The 14,778-nt window shown below is 45.0% G+C and overlaps 1 protein-coding gene across 7 annotated transcripts in view; it reads right to left on the reverse strand.

Annotated features, from left to right (window-relative positions):
* The window catches only part of LOC128901979 (protein FAM219A-like), a 72,440-nt gene that overhangs the window by 40,047 nt on the left and 17,615 nt on the right, over positions 1 to 14,778 (reverse strand). The window lies entirely within an intron of this gene.

Raw genomic sequence — 14,778 nt, forward strand, 5'->3', positions numbered from 1 at the left:
AGCTGAGGGAACTGGGGTTGTTTAGCCTGGAGTAAAGGAGGCTGAGGGGAGACCTTATCGCTCTCTACAACTACTAGAAACGAGGCTGTAGAGAGGTGGGGGTTGGTCTCTTCTCCCAAGTAACAGGCAATAGGATGTGTAGATTAGATATTAGGAAAAACTTTTACACCAAAAGGGTTATCAAGCATTGGACCAGGCTGCCCAGGGAAGTGGTTGAATCACCATCCCTGGAGGTATTTAAAAGACGGGTAGACATAGTGTTTAGAGATATAGTTTAGTGATGGTTTTTTCAGTGTTCGGTTGATGGTTGGACTAGATGATCTGAAAGGTTCTTTCCAGCCTAGGCAATTCTATGATTCTATGATTCTTCAGGATGCATTTTAACTTTCTCCACCTAAAAACCGTTCCCCTGTCCTACAGAAAAAATGCATGGGATGCAAATAGGAAAAAACATTGATGGGAGGATTCACCCACTTTTTTACTTTCTTCTGCCCTTTCTCTTAATTATTTATGGCATGCAGCAGGTAGGGATCTGTGTGTGACAGCCAGCCTCTGGGTCATGATCTTTTCCTGCAAAGTCCCCTTAAAAATGCAAATTACAGCAGAGAAAAATCCCTCTGTTGATCTGAGACTACACTGCCTTTTCCAATGGCTGCCTGAGACATCACCAATGCCAAGAGCAGCTTGAATTGGTCTATGAAATGGAGCCGTTATACAGCTGCCTTGGCGGCTGCTTGTCTGTCACCTGCACCACACCTCACATGAACACTTGCACGACCATCTTGAATTTGGTTCTGCTTTGTAATATTCCCTTGCTACACTCCATGAATGCTCTTGTTTTGCTAGGACATTGTGGGTACAAGAAATCAGCTGCTTGCTGGTACGCAAAGATCACTCAGCATTGAGAACCAATGATAAAATGCAAGTCAGGAAACACATCTGTAAAAGAACAAATTTCCCTGTCTGTGCACCAGAGTCAGTAAGAGGTACAAGCAAAGGAGAAAATTAGTTTTAATATGTTCTTAAATTCAGTCACTGTACAATCATGGAGGTTTGGTGAATTAAAGAGAAAGAACAGAGAGCAATAATTAAAATTTAAAAAGAAAACCATTTGTACAGAGTGAAAATCAAGTAGCAATTTGGTTTCTCTTGTTTACCAATAGATGTACCAGTGCTTATGGAAGAGGACTGCTCCGTGCCAGTGCACACAAGTTACCTAAGTCTACCTTTGCAAATCCTACCATGTTTGTGTTGGGATCCTAAGAGAATAACTAGATAGGACTTAGATAGGCTTTTTCAGTAGTGAGTAGAAAGCATATGACATCTAAAAAAATAACTGGAGTCTTAACTAGGAATAGGATCATAGGATACTTCAAGTTGGAAGGGACCTGAGGAGCTTTCTAGACCGATGTCCTGCTCAAAGCAGGATCAGCTATAGGATCAGACTGCTGCTTTGAGCTTTATTCAGTCAGGTTTTGAAAACCTCCAAGGACAGAGATGTCACAACCTCCCTGGGAAAAGTTTTCCAGTGCTTGACTGTCCTCATGGCAAAAAAGGTTTTCCTTAGGGTGATTAAGGTGAGAAAAGAAACAAGTTGGGAATGAAGTACCCACTAGATGCTACAGGCAATTTACTGCCAACTCAGCCATATTGATATCATTCCTCACTAGCACAGAGGAAGTTTCATATGAAGCCTTTCCACTCCTCTTACAACTCTCCAGATTATCCTGGTCATCACTATTCTGATGGTCATTACCAGGTAAATGCAGACAACTGGCACTGTCTTTTTCCCCTTTATTCCTGCCCTTTTACCTTTCTCTCCCTGCCCTGCCCTGAAGCAGAGGAGGTTACAGCCTGGTTCTAGCTCAGATGAATGTCCTGGAGACCCCTTGGAGGTGCTTCAATTCATCTAGTCAATGAGATCCAAAGCAGCCGTAGCCTTTTCTAATGCAGCCATGACACCACTTTCTAGGGAGGTGGAAACTCCCAGGTATCCCTGAATCTTTAACTGCGGTTAGAAAGAAGAACATTGGCAAAAAAGGAGCTAAGATCACCTCCTTGTGTTACTGATCATCCCCAAATCCAAGGACTGTTGTGTATCATAGCTCTTCTGCACATAGGCAGAAGTGAGTAAGCTATGTGAGCTGGGAGGCACTAAAAACGTAACATATGCCTGCACAGAAATATCTATGTCAAAGTTTTGTTTTCACATTTTGCAATTGCTTCATGCCCTGCCCCACAGGTCAGAGGCTGCATAAAGCCACATTTCAGCCTGGTAGTTAAAACATACAGGCAGAGAAAGGAATTGAACTTGAGTCTTCCATGTTCTGGCTGAAAGTCTGTATCTAAAAAAGGCACAGCTGTTTTGTGACTTGAGCCTCACAAACTTTTTATAGCCAAAACCACCTTGTAAATTAGACATGAACTTGTGAATAGTTTTGGAATGACCAATTACATATTCTTTAACTTAAAAAAAAAATAGTGCTAGGGTTTTACTAGGGATTTTAAGCACAAGATACCTCTTTGTTGGTTGGTTTTTTAAAAATTGTAAACAAAGCATGAAAATCTTCATTTTAAAAAGTGGCCTCTGTTCTGGACTCAAACTACCCATGCCTGACAGCATCGCTTTAAAAATTAAATATGCTAGCCTTGTTCAAGACATATTTTTAGTACAGTGTCATTTAATATGTCAAACACTGTTTCTCAGATCAACTTATACAAAGTACAACTGTCTCACTTGTAATATTCATCTTTTCTCCCAAATTGCTAGTCCTACAACCAATATTTAAAATAAGTCATATAAAATCTTTCTTTTTTTAAAAAAATCTGCTCTTACTTTCAGGCTGGGTAGTGACAGGGGAAACTCAGAAAGGGTGTTATCTGGCACAGAGTGGCTGGCGTTACTTGGGAGCTCCATTGTAGTGAAGGGGCTGACAGCAGCCTGCAGCTCTGAAACACCTTGTATGATTAAACTCTCTTCTCATAGCCAGTTCACCATTTACTCATGTCAGAAAGCACTTTTAAGCTAGTGAACTTCAGACTATTGAGCTATACAGAACTGCATCATTCCTCCAAGAGACATCAACACCTGTCTTGATTGTACCAGTTCCATAGCAGAGAGCTAGGGTTAGGCTTTGCTAGACCAGGTAGTTTTTATTCTAATCACTACAGAATCACAGAATGGTAGGGGTCGGAAGGGACCTTCAGAGATCATCTAGTCCAACCCCACTACCAAAGCAGGTTCACCTAGAGCAGATTTGACAGGAACGCATCCAGGCGGGTTTTGAATATCTCCAGAAAAGGAGACTCCACAACCTCTCTGGGCAGCCTGTTCCAGTGCTCCACACTCTTTTTAATGTACCCCAGGAGACCATTAGCTTTCTTGGCCACAAGGGCACATTGCTGGCTCATGGTCATCCTGGTGTCCACCAGGACTCCCAGGTCCCCCTCTGCAGAGCTGCTCTCCAGCAGGTCAGCCCCTAATCTGTACTGGTATATGGGGTTATTCCTCCCTAGGTGCAGCACCCTACACTTGCCCTTATTGAATTTCATAAGGTTCCTCTCTGCCCAACTCTCCAGGTCTCGCTGTATGGCAGCACAGCCTTCTGGTGTGTCAGCCACCCCTCCCAGTTTTGTGTCATCCACAAACTTGCTGAGGGTACACTCTGTCCCCTCATCCAGGTCATTGATGAATATGCTGAATAAGACTGGACCCCGTACTGACCCCTGGGGAACACTGCTAGTTACAGGCCTCCAACTGGACTCTGCGCTGCTGATCACAACCCTCTGATCTCTGCCATTCAGCCAGTTCTCAATCCACCTCACTGTCCACTCATCTAACCCACACTTCCTAAGCTTACCTATGAGGATGTTATGGGAGACAGTGTCAAAAGCCTTGCTGAAGTCAAGGTAGACAACGTCCACTGCTCTCCCCTCATCCACCCAGCCAGTCATTTCATCATAGAAGGCCATCAGATTGGTCAAGCATGATTTCCCCTTGGTGAATCCATGTTGACCACTACTTCAATTACTGAATTTTTCCCTCCTTCTATCAGAGAATCTAAATATTTTGCTTAATTTGTTCTGCTTCACAACCTTCTGCTCTTGAAATAAACAGGAGATATCTGAGCTGCTTCTCGTATTTGAGATGACAGATTATAGTGGGTCAGGACAGTGCAAAGAAGAGAACCTGTAACTTACAGCTCCGGTCTCCTGCTTCAGGCACAAACCCCCCATTCAGACTCCAGATGCTTTGGCCCATTCTCATTACAAATGAAAATAATTTGCATATGTCCTGGGTTGAGCAACACAGGACTAATTTCTCTTCTAATGCTGGGGAAAATTTCACTTTTAGAAGACTCCAGTGTCTGAATTCGTGAAAATATTTACTTTATAGCCAGCTAGGCTATGTGGGATTCAAGGTCTCAGTGTTTTCGAGCCTTGCCAGGTGCAGGGATGAGGAGGAGCAAGGCCTGGGCATTTGACCCAGGCTGGCCAACAGGATTATTTCATACCATGAATGTCACATTCAATATAAATTAGAAAGTTTGCTGCGTAGTTTCTCTCTCCCTTGATGGCAGCAGTCTAGAGAACTCCTTGCCCCAATGCTGGACCCCTGAGGCCTTCCCTTCCTCCTGAAGCCATTGCGCTCACAGTGTCCGACATTTGCTGTCCGCTGCTGGGAGTGCACAGCTTCCTACTGATAGAATTGGCTGAGTATAATTCTTGTATATCTTATATTAGTATCAGGATTAATACTGGTTCATTAGTATTATTGTTAATTATTTAGTTTTATCCTATTAAATCTGTTTATATTTCAACCCTCGTGTTTCCCCAATTCCCCTTCCTGGGTGAGGAGGGGTCATCGGGTGATAGAATAATTGTCTAAATGACAATAAATTGTTATGGGTTTTCTCAAACCATAACTGTGTAGAAGCAGATCTTCAGGATTAGCTCACTTTCCTAGATTATCAGACCTGTAGGTACTCTAGAAATTTGGAGTGGCCAAAGGATGGCCAGATAACGCCTATCAAAATGATTCAGCTACCTTACAGCCTCCTCCTTCTTGACTTTTTATCTGAAGGCATATTAGCCATGAGTGGTGTGTGCAACACAAGATGCGAGTGGGTGTGTGCATCTATCAGCTTGTGAGGTATGTGGGTACCCAGTAACTTGTCACGGGAGAGGTGCACATATGATGGTGGAGGGCTAGGAAGGCCAGTAAAGCCCTGGTGGGGTGGCATAACAAATCAAGCAAATTGCAGTGACAGAAAGACTAGGCACATTTGGTAAACATCATACTACATCATGCTCATATTTATGTGCCCATGCTTTGCTCTTGTGCTTTGATGACTGGTACCTCCCTTCCCTCGATCTCACCCACTTACACACTCCCTCCTCCCCAGAGCTCTCTGCTGAACTCCAGTGAATTGCTCTGTTTCAGTTTCTCTTAATGGCTTTACTGTTTACCAGAGCCTTTGTCAGCTACAGTGTTTCATGCACCTCTTCCCTTCTGCCCCTCTATTTCTCCTCTAACTAATCTGCAATAATATGCCTGTCACAACAGTTTTTCTGCCCTCATCTTTGCTGCTCTGTCTGCAGACAGCCCTGCTGCCCTTAATGTGATCCAGCTGTTCACTCTCTCATCCCCTCCAAAAAAGAGCCTAGAGATATCCTACAGGAAGGATGCTACAATAAATGTGCATACGCAATTTCTCTTATAAATGTAAAGAGTAATAACACATGAAATAATGCTTAAATAAATTCCTCCCAAGCCCCAAGAGACCTCCGAGTGGTAGGCTGCACTTATATCTTCATGAAGAAAATCAATAGCAGTGCTGTATTGCCACTGCACTCTGTCTTCCACATTACTCACCCCACCTGTACAAAGCAGACTGTGTTCAAGGAAACGGGTGCTCCCAGGGGAGGAAAACATCTTTTTGCACTTAAGGTAACGATGTCACTTGAGGTCGCCATGCAAACAGTTATGGATATGGATATCTGCAGTTTTGTCAATAGAGCTGGAACCTGGGGACCTAGCTTAAGAGTTACAGCTTTTTTATGAAATGTTTCCCTAATATACCTACAGAGCTTCTTCCCAGAAACAAGCTGCTGCACCTAATTAGCATTAATCACCTTGTTACAGAAGAGCAACTGTGAATAGTACAGTACTTGAGGTACTGACAAAAGCATACACTAATGGCATTGATTTGTCCAGTCTACTTCAACCTTCCCTTATTATTCAGTTTTCTGTATGAAATGCTTAGAAGTCACAAGCTGTGAAGCAGACCGGGAAGAGATGATGCAGAAAAGGAGCCACAGATGCAGGCAGGTACCGAGCCATTCAGCCTATGCAAGATGCTCGCTGCCTGCTCTGTTTGGGACTGCATCTCCCAGCATCAGTTTTTCATTTTGACCCATGGCAAGAGCAGCCCTGGGAGGGAATCTCTGAGCGAGGCATCCTTTTGAACAGCACTGGGATAGGTTGCTCTGCTGTGCAATTTGTGGCTCTTTGACAGAGATGCTCTAAAAAACAAGCTCTGAACCCACACCCAACCCCAGGAGGGGGGGGGGTTAAATAACTACACAAATTGAAAGATCAGTTTCAGGAGCAACATGGGGAGATAAAGGCAATCTGTTCTTTACTGGGATTAGAGACCATCTGTAAAATTTCAACCACAAATATACCAATTTTGTTATGTTGAACCCTGAGGGCTTTGTAGTTCTCAGCTCACTGACTAATATTCCCAGTACTACTCCTCCCTGACTGTATGGCAGTTTAATATCTGCCATGAATGCACAGCAGCAGGCTGGAAGGCAGGAGCTAACACCACAGCTTGTGTTGTCAGCCTCTGTCCCCAAATGTTCTCCTCTGTTCACTCCAGTCTCCAGCAAAATGGGGTCCAGCCATAAATTAGATCCTCAGTTTTGTCCAAGTCAAGCACACCAGGGAACAACATGCTATATTTCTTTGTGACAGGGTTTCTGCTGCTGTCTTACTGCTACCAGACTCGCTTGCTCTAAGTGAACATCATTCCAGTTACTTGCTTGAGGTTTTTGAGAATCTTGTTTGTTAACGAGCAGGAATTAATCAAATAGCACAAGTAATTCAGTGCTTGGAAGTGGATGCGCTTAATTGCTGTCCCCAGGCAGAATCCTCATCCCCAGCTAGAGACTCATGGAAGCCAGAGATATGAACTCCTCTGCTGTTACCATGTAAAATCTTCGGATGTTTGTACATGGAGGAGCACAGTGATGGAGTAATAAGCAACAGTTAGGGATTGGGCCCATTCCCGCAGGGCATAGCTTTACACTGCCACCGTTCATGTCTCCACATGCTACTCTCCAGCTCTGGGTACCAAAGGGTTCCCTTCTGCTGATCAACAGCAAGAATCTTAGCTTACGCAGAACCGGCAACAGCATCTTGCAAAATTCAAGGACAATCCCTGTCAACATCTCACATGGAGAGGTGTGACTGATACGAGAAGCAGCAGCAGCAGACAAGAAGCCTTGGTGGTCTCTCCTTGAAGGGTGAGCACTACAGTTATTTGTCAGAGAATAGTTTTTTCTACTGAGACTTCTTTAACCTCTCCCTTGAGCCATCTGCTTGGTTCAGGCCCTGCTATGGCCATTCAGTTGCTCTCATCTCCTTCCTGTCACACAGAAAGCCAAAAGGCCAGGCTGGAGTGACTCAAGAGGTTTTTATGCCTACCCTAGCAATAGGTCCAGGCTCCCAGCAAGCAGAATTTCCTTCTCAGCAGTAGCTGGGCTATGGCTGACCTGCTCTAAGAGTGATCTGTACTGTGTCTCCTAGAGGAAAAAAAAGCAACATCCTATAATGCAACTGGCAGGAGGAAAGTGTTAGTACCCTATAAATTAATGAAATCTCTCTGCTCTGTTAGTGTTGTGACAGCTTCCTGCCTCTTGAAGCAAGGAAAGTTTCTGATTAGGATGGCAGATTATATAATTGAGCTACAGCAGCTTACACCCAAAGGCAACTTTATGACACATCTCCTTATGGGGCTGACTAGTATCAGCCACTATGTTTTTTGGTATTAAGATAAATACCAGCACGAGATGCAAGCTGGGAGGGGAACAAAACAGTAGCTAGGAAAGCAGGAAAATTATCTGCTACATTTGCAATTCAGGTGTTTTGTTTTTTGTTTTTTTTTTGCAAAGAAAATCTAAAACAAAAACCATAAACACTTTCAAGCCTGCATCAACATGAACTAGGCTTCCTCTTGGTCATATGGCAGGAGACCTCATCTGCATGTAGTTTACTCAGTCTTAAGGTGGGATCCAGTTTGCTTAGCTTAGGCACTCTCTTTTCACATACATTTAGGTACCCCACTGAACAATCTTCCAAAAACAATGCCTTATTCTCTATCTAGTTCAAGGAGAGGAGGCGCTTACATCTAAGGCAACAGGTATCTCAGAGGGACAAAGGCTGCTACAAGTCTGTCTGCCTCTCCCCCATATGTTTGTTCATTTGCAGATGGGGATGCGGGAGATTTACTGCCAAGCTCCCCATGTGGTGGATGTGCTGATGAAGATGCCACTGCCACAGTCCCTCATCAACACAGTAGCCTGTTCTGCAAAAGTCCAACCAATTGACATGTTGCCCGTTTTGTTTTAATGCTGTCACATCATTGACTGCTAGGTCAATTCCCAGACTGGATGGGGATTTCAGCACAGAGAAAGGAAATTAAGAGTGCAAAATAGAAAAACAGATGGCATAAGCTTCATTAAAATAATATCTTATCTCCTGGGGATCACATGGAGATCTGTTGCCTTCCAGTGGATGCGGAGCCCCTGAGATTTACACTTGGGGATCATTCTGTTCCTCCCTCTCGTTATCACAACTCTCTTCTGTTTTCAAAAGGCTTGCTCCATCTAGATATGCCTCCTAATAAGGACTAGTGGACACCCAGCCCCCCACAGTGCTGTCAGGAGCCTCCTTATCAAGTGATTTGCCAGAAAGAAAGCAGCATGGCTGAGCCCTAGAGTTCCTGACAGAAAGACAAAGCAGGAGTGTTAGAAAAGTAAGAAATAAATAATTAATATGGATATAATATCAATAAGGGTTTAAGATTTTGAACTACACAAACTGGGAGATGTTATTTCCCCTTTGTGTGAGGTTCTCCACTTTGTTGATGTGGCCCCAGCAGCAAGCTAAATGTTTTACTATTCCACTTACAAACTGGGTGTAATCTTTATGAAGTCACAAGAAATATAAGCCACCTGGTTAGTTTCTCTTGTATCTAACTGACCCCCAAGCAAACACGTGGCAATGAAATGTATTTATTCAGAGGTGGAGAAACAACCAAGGAAAAGACCATTCAAGCAGCGGAATAAAATCTGTGTTCAGTGCATGCAGCACAGCACATTCTTTCTGTCACACTTCAGTCACTGTGGACTCTGGAAGCAAAAGTTGTATTCCTGATGGGTTGGTATTTAATTGAGCTCATTTGAACCAAGCTTACAGCAAGCACATATGACAGATTTATATATGAATCTTCACAGAGTAAAAAATGACATTTATCAACCTTCCAGCAGAGCATCTGACATTTGAACAATTGATTCTGATTTAACAGTGAAAAATGCCACTATCCATATGGAAAACCTGCATTAGGATTAAACCCCCAGTCACTACCATCCCCAACAATGGCTCTGCCAGTTAAGCCATTAAACATTTATGTACTACCTTAACTTTGCCTTGGTTTAAAGAAATTAAAAAAATAATCCAAATCCTGATGAGTTTAATGCAGAAGAGACAAAAGATCGAGCTAGAGGAACAGGGGCCAGAGCCAGGAGATACAAGCCATTAAACTGCTTGAAAAATGTAACGGCTGGGCAGATTTTAAAATTAACATCAGCAGGAGCTGATGTGGATTAAAGGCATGTTACACTGGCTACAGACAACACCATTAGTCTCATTTTGCCCCAGGTAATCTAGAGCTCATCTGGGTATGGCTAAGAGTAGAGAGTCAATCCAAATGCCACTAGATACGTGTTCACCTAATTAAAGGGGCATGCTGTATCCACAGGCAGAGACAGGTGCTTGAGCAGACTTCTCTCCGGAGACAAGGCAGGAAGATGCTAGTCAGCCTTGTCAGACAACTCCTCTTAAGCAGGCAGATTTCACCCACTACTACCTTCATAGGCATATTGTGGTCAGCACTGAATATTCACTGGAAAGATGCACTAGCTGGAAAGGAGGTCCTGGCAATGGTACACCTCTAGCTACTGGAAAAAACTATTCAGACTCTTCCAATACCTCCCTTTGCCTCTTTACTGGTGGACAGTAGCATTCAGCAGTGGCTAAGTGGAATAAAATTTTCCCTATGTGGAAAATCAGAAGTTCTGGCAGAAGGACTCATTCTGTTGTATCTGATCCTTGGAAAAAAAGTGCTAACCTCTGTAGAAGTGTGACTATGGCATATTTTCATGTATTAGCGTCCTGGTTCCAGTGGGGATAGGGTTAATTCTCCCCAGGCTCACGAGTATTCCATGCCATGTGAGCCATGCCCACCCTGAGCTGCCGGGGGAGGGGGCAGGAAGTCACACTGGGAGCAGGCTGGGGCGTCAGGGGTCCGGTTGGTGAGCAGCAGTTCTGTAATCGTGTTTGTATATTCCTCTATCCATGTTATTGTTGTTGTTTTCTTGTTCCCTTTGCTGTTCTGTTAAACTGCCTTTGTCTCAACCCAAGAGTTTTGCCTTTTTCTTCTGATTCTTCCTGTATTGGGAAGGCCCAAGCGAGCGGCCGTGTGGTTCTTTGTTGCCATCTGAGGCTAAACCACGACAATTAGCCATTTTAATAATTACTTACCTTGCAATCAACTATGTAACAGTCGCCTCCAGCTGGTAAATTCCAGTTTTCAGCAGATTGAGTTTCTCCTGTCATATTTTTCTCATCTCTATTATTCCAGTTTTCATGTTTTCTCTCTATGGCATTTCTGAGTCTTTGTTGAATTGATGTCTCCCAAATATAGAATCATAGAATCATTTAGGTTGGAAAAGACCCTTAAGATCATCAAGACAAACTGTTAACCTAACGCTACTAAGTATACCAATAAACCATGCCCCAAAGTGCCAGGGCTACCCGTCTTTTAAATACCTCCAGGGATGGTGATTCAACCACTTCCCTGGGCAGCCTGGTTCGATAACCCTTTCCGCGAAGAAATTTTTCCTAATATCCATCCTAAACCTCCCCTGGCACAACTCGAGGCCGTTTCCTCTCGTCCTATCGCCTGTTACTTGGGAGAAGAGACCAACCCCTGCCTCGCTACAACCTCCTTTCAGGTAGTTGTAGAGAGCGATAAGGTCTCCCCTCAGCCTCCTTTACTCCAGGCTAAGCCACCCCAGCTCCCTCAGCCGCTCCTCATAAGCCTTGTGCTCCAGACCCCTCACCAGCTCCGTTGCCCTTCTCTGCACACGCTCCAGCACCTCCGTGTCTTTCTTGTAGTGAGAGGCCCAAAACTGAACACAGTATTCGAGGTGCGGCCTCAGCGGTGCTGAGTACAGGGGGACAGTCGCTTCCCCAGTCCTGCTCGCTACGCTATTCCTGATACAGGCCAGGATGCTGTTGGCTGCCTTGGCCACCTGGGCACACTGCTGGCTCACATTCAGCCGGCTGTCAACCAACACCCCCAGGCTCTTTTCTGCCGGGCAGCTTTCCAGCCACTCTTCCCCAAGCCTGTAGTGTTGCACGGGGTTGTTGTGACCCAAGTGCAGGACCCGGCACTTGGCCTTGTTGAACTTCATACCATCGGCCTCGGCCCATCGATCCAGACTGTCCAGATCCCTCTGTAGAGCCATCCTACCCTCAAGCAGATCGACGCTCCCGCCCAACTTGGTGTCGGCTGCAAACTTACTGAGGGTGCACTCAATCCCCTTGTCCAGGTCGTTGATAAAGATATTAAACAGGACTGGCCCCAATACTGAGCCCTGGGGAACACCACTTGTGACCGGACACCAACTGGATTGAACTCCATTCACCACCACTCTCTGGGCCCAGCCCTCCAGCCAGTTCTTTACCCAGCAAAGAATACGCCCATCCAAGCCATGAGCAGCCAGTTTCTCCAGGAGAATGCTGTGGGAAATGGTGTCAAAGGCTTTACTAAAGTCCAGGTAAACAACATCCTCAAACCAGGACAACAGCTTTTCCCTCATCCATTAAGCAGGTCGCATTGTCACAGAAGGAGATCAGGCTAGTCAAGCAGGACCTGCCTTTATAAACCCATGTTGACTGTGCCTCATCACCTGGTTGTCCTGCATGTGCTGCATAATGGCACTCAGGATGATCTGCTCCATAACCTTCTTGGGCACCGAGGTCAGAGTGACAGGCCTGTAGTTCCCCAGATCCTCCTTCCAGCCCTTCTTGTGGATGGGCATCACATTTGCTAACCTCCAGTTAACCGGGGCCTCCCCAGTTAGCCAGGACTGCTGGTAAATGATGGAAAGTGGCTCGGTGAGCACTTCCACCAGCTCCCTCAGTACCCTTGGGTATATCCCATCCAGCCCCATAGACTTGTGTATGCCTAAGTGGTGTAAGAGGTCACTAACCGTTTCCCTTGAATTACAGGGGCTTCATTCTGCTCCCCATCTCCGTCTTCCAGATTGGGAGGCTGGGTACCCAGAGAACAATTGATCTTACTATCAAAGGCTGAGGCAAAGAAGGCATTAAGTATCTCAGCCTTTTCCGCATCCTTTGTCACTATGTTCCCCCTGCATCCAATAAAGGAGGGAGATTCTCTGTAGCCCTCCATTTGTTGTGAATGTATTTGTAGAAACATTTTTTATTGTCTTTTATGGCAGTAGCCAAATTAAGTTCTTGTTGGGCTTTGACCCTTCTAATTTTCTCCCTACATAACCTCACGACATCTTTGTAGTCCTCCCAAGTTGCCTGCCCGTTCTTCCAAAGGTCATAAAGTCTCTTTTTTTTTTTTTGCCTGAGTTCCAGCCAAGCTCTGTTCAGCAAGGCCGGTCTTCTTCCCTGCTAGCTCATCATTTGACACATAGGGATGGCCTGCTCCCGCACCTTTGCCCTTCAGGACTGCCTCCCAAGGACTCTGTCAAGCAGGCTCCTAAACAGGCCAAAGTCTGCCCTCTTGAAGTCCAAGGTGGCAGTTCTGCTGACCTTCCTCCTTGCTTCTACGAGAATCAAACAACTCCCTGTGCAGGAAAGCCTCAAATCTCTGCTGAGCACAACTGTATGGACGTTTGTGAATAAAAGGGCTGTGTCTCAGAGTTTGCTCAGAGCCCTGAGTGCCTTACAGATTGGCCAGGAAATAACATTTCACATTCAGTCCTTTGTGGCTATTTGCCCTCAAGAGACAAAACCCTGCATAGCAGCTCGAAGCCAGAACCAAGGCACAGAAATACCACAATCAATCAGCACCAACTTTTTACGTCAGTTTTTTTTCCACACAACACGCTGACCCAGCCTTCCTAGACTCCTCTGCCCTTCAGGACTCTTGTCAACCAAGCTCCTGAATAGACCAATGTCTGCCCTCTGGAAGACCAAGGTGGCAGTTCTGCTGACCTCCCTCCTTGCTTCTCTAAGAATTGAAAACTCTATCATTTTGTGATCACTATGCCCAAGATGGCCTCCAAACAACACATCACCCACAAGTCCTTCCCTGTTTGCAAACAACAGGTCCAGCAGGGCTCCTTCCCTAGTTGGCTCACTCACCAGCTGTGTCAGGAAGTTATCCCCAACACACTCCAGGAAACTCCTAGACTATTCCCTCTCTGCTATATTGCATTTCTAGCAGACATCTGGTAAGTTGAAGTCCCCCATGAGAACAAGTGCTAGCGATCGTGAGACTTCTCCCGGCTGCTTATAGAATATTTCATCTGTCTCTTCATCCTGGTCGGGTGGTCTATAACAGACTCCCACCATGATATCTGCCTTGTTGTCCTTTCCCCTGATTCTTACCCATAAACAGTTGACCCTTTCATCACGATCATTAAGCTCTAGACAGTCAAAACGCTCCCTAACATACAGGGCCACTCCACCGCCTGCAGCACTCCGCTCCATTGCAGCAATCCAGTTGTGCGAGTCATCCCACCATATTTCCATGATTACAATTATATTGTAGTTTTCCTGCTGCACCATGGCTTCCAGCTCCTCCTGTTTGTTGCCCATGCTGTGTGCATTAGTGTAGATGCACTTCATTTGGGCTATTGATCCTGCCACCTTTTTTTGGGGAGAAGCCCTAATTCCTACCTGACTGTTCTCAGGTGCCTCCGTGGTTTCCAATGCATCAACAACCCTTGTGTCTTTGCTGCCTCGTGGATCTCCACCCCCTATCCCCACTGAGATGGCTAAGGTTCTGCATGCATTAATATAGAGACATTTCAGATGTGCTCCAGTGTACTCAGCACATTGTGCAGCAGACTGAAGGACCTTGCATTAGCCTTGTGAGGAAGCAGAATATCATGCTAATATGATGATTCTGCTTCCAAAACTTAAAAAATATCGCTCAGAAATAGCACAAGTATTTCTACATGAATCTTCACAACCCTAACAAACCCTCCACCTCACGGTAATACAGCTCTATCTTTTTCTGGTAGTCCAAGCCTCTGATCCTTTCCCTTGTGTTTGCAGTTAATCCGTCTTCTCTTCCTTTTACAGTCCCTCTATATTATCTTCATTCTTTTTCTGGCCAAGCCTTGATCTTAGCTCGATAAAAATCTGTACGTTTAAAAAGCTATGCCTTCCTTTCAAGGTATAGCTTCCTTCCTCTAACACAGCCCAAGATAAATGGTCCTTGC

The sequence above is a fragment of the Rissa tridactyla genome, chromosome W, assembly GCF_028500815.1.
Source record: "Rissa tridactyla isolate bRisTri1 chromosome W, bRisTri1.patW.cur.20221130, whole genome shotgun sequence".
NCBI lineage: Eukaryota > Metazoa > Chordata > Aves > Charadriiformes > Laridae > Rissa > Rissa tridactyla.